The sequence below is a fragment of the Balaenoptera borealis genome, assembly GCF_965194805.1.
Source record: "Balaenoptera borealis genome assembly, chromosome: 12".
Lineage (NCBI taxonomy): Eukaryota > Metazoa > Chordata > Mammalia > Artiodactyla > Balaenopteridae > Balaenoptera > Balaenoptera borealis.
The window spans coordinates 56,654,265-56,656,281 of record NC_138869.1 but is presented as its reverse complement, the minus strand read 5'-3'; the positions used below and the strand labels follow the sequence as shown (position 1 = coordinate 56,656,281).

Sequence of the window (2,017 nt, the reverse complement as noted above, 5' to 3'; positions counted from 1 at the left end):
TTCTTTTTTCTGGCCTCGCTTGGTGTGGCATGCGGGATCCCAGTTCCCCCAGCCCGAACCCCAACCAGGGATCACACGCACGCCCCCTGCAGCGGAAGTGCAGAACCTTAACCACTGGATCACCAGGGACTTCCTGAAAAGGACTTTTTAAATAGATCGATTAGGAGGTAATTTATTTGTATGCCAAAAAAATTAATTTTCTAAATGACTTCCTAAATGGCCTCTCAGGTGTAATTAGAATATAACCAGATAGATCAAAATCATACACGATTTACTCACAGCTAATTGGGAACATAGGATTATGCAAGTGAATAACATTTATTATTTACTACATTCCAGGCGCTGTTCTGCTTTAAAGTATTGTTTCATCTAATCCTCACCATAATCCTATGAATTAAGTACTATTACTACCCTGATTTTATCAGATGGAGAAACTGAAGCCCAGAAAGATCGTGTAACTTATAACAAAGTCACACAGCCGATACCCCTTCCTTTCCAGCTCCGACCCCGGACCCAGCAGCCGTCGCGATGTTGATGCCCAAGAAGAACCGGATTGCCATTTATGAACTCCTTTTTAAGGAGGGAGTGATGGTAGCCAAGAAGGACATCCACATGCCTAAGCACCCCGAGCTGGCAGACAAGAATGTGCCCAATCTTCACGTCATGAAGGCCATGCAGTCTCTCAAATCATGAGGCTACATGAAGGAACAGTTTGCCTGGAGACATTTCTACTGGTACCTAACCAACGAGGGTATCCATTATCTCTGGGATTACCTCCACCTGCCCCCTGAGATCGTGCCTGCTAACCTGCGCCGCAGTCGTCCTGAGACTGGCAGGCCACGGCCCAAAGGTCTGGAGGGAGAGCGACCTGCAAGACTCACAAGAGGGGAAGCCGACAGAGACACCTACAGATGAAGCGCTGTGCCCTCTGGTGCCGACAAGAAAGCCGAGGCCGGGGCTGGGTCAGCAACCAAATTCCAGTTTAGAGGCAGATTTGGTCGTGGACGTGGTCAGCCACCTCAGTAAAGTTTGGAAGAGATTGTTTTGTGTTGAATTAATGTGTAGCCAGAAAAGATTAAAAAAAAAAAAATAAAAAAAAGTCACACAGCCACTTAGTAGTGGAGCTGGGATTGGAACCCGGGCAGCCTTAGTCAAGAGGGTATGCTCTCCTAGATAGAAGCTAGATTAAGGCATCATGGTTGTAATAGTCACTTCAGTTGCAAATGACAAAAACTAAAGCAAAAACAAGGCAGGGTTGGGGTGGGAGGATTTCTGGATGTAGAAATATCTGGAGTCCAAACAGCGGCATCTCTCCCCTCTGTCCCCCACTAGGTTCTGCCTTCTTCTGGTTTGTCTAATCTCAAGAAGGCACAGGACAAACATGGTACCTTCTGGCACCACAAAGCAATGGGAAAAGAGTGGTTGTTTAGTGAAAGGTCCTGAAAAAAAAAGGCTCACGTTTTAGAGAAAAAAAAAAACTGGATCCCTACCTAACACCACACACAAAAGTGAGATCCAGACAGATTAAAGACCTAAATGGGAAGATAAGCATATAAATTTAAAATGAGAAAATGTGAGAGACTGTCTATGTTGAGAAGGACTTCAATGAAACTCAAAAGCACACACCATAGGAAAAAACTGATAAAGCTGATGACCTATTTGTGTTCAATGAAGAACAGTACGGCAAAAGTGAACAAATAACAAAGATAGGAGAAGACAGTTATAATGTCTAAAATTGATAGGTGACTAATATCTAGGATGTACAAGAGACTCTTGCAAATCAACAAGAAGGAACCCAATGGGAAAATGAGCAATTAATAGGAGACAAAGCAAAAAGGCCTATGCTGGGATGCTCAAACTCACTAGTAACTAGAGAAATACAAAAGGAAACAGCATTGAGAGTTCACTTTACACTTTTTAGACCAGCAAAAATTAGAAAGATGGATAATGCCACGTGTTGGTTGGGATTAGGGGCATAGGGTCCTGCATTCCCTGCTGGCAGGAGTGGTGCAGATGT

At 44.0% G+C, this 2,017-nt stretch overlaps 1 pseudogene across 1 annotated transcript; it reads left to right on the top strand.

Moving 5' to 3' along the window:
- Window positions 1-476: 476 nt before the first annotated feature.
- Window positions 477-1,099, top strand: LOC309608510 (small ribosomal subunit protein eS10 pseudogene; annotated as a pseudogene). The gene has a single exon. The product of its transcript is annotated as a small ribosomal subunit protein eS10 pseudogene (transcript).
- Window positions 1,100-2,017: the final 918 nt, after the last annotated feature.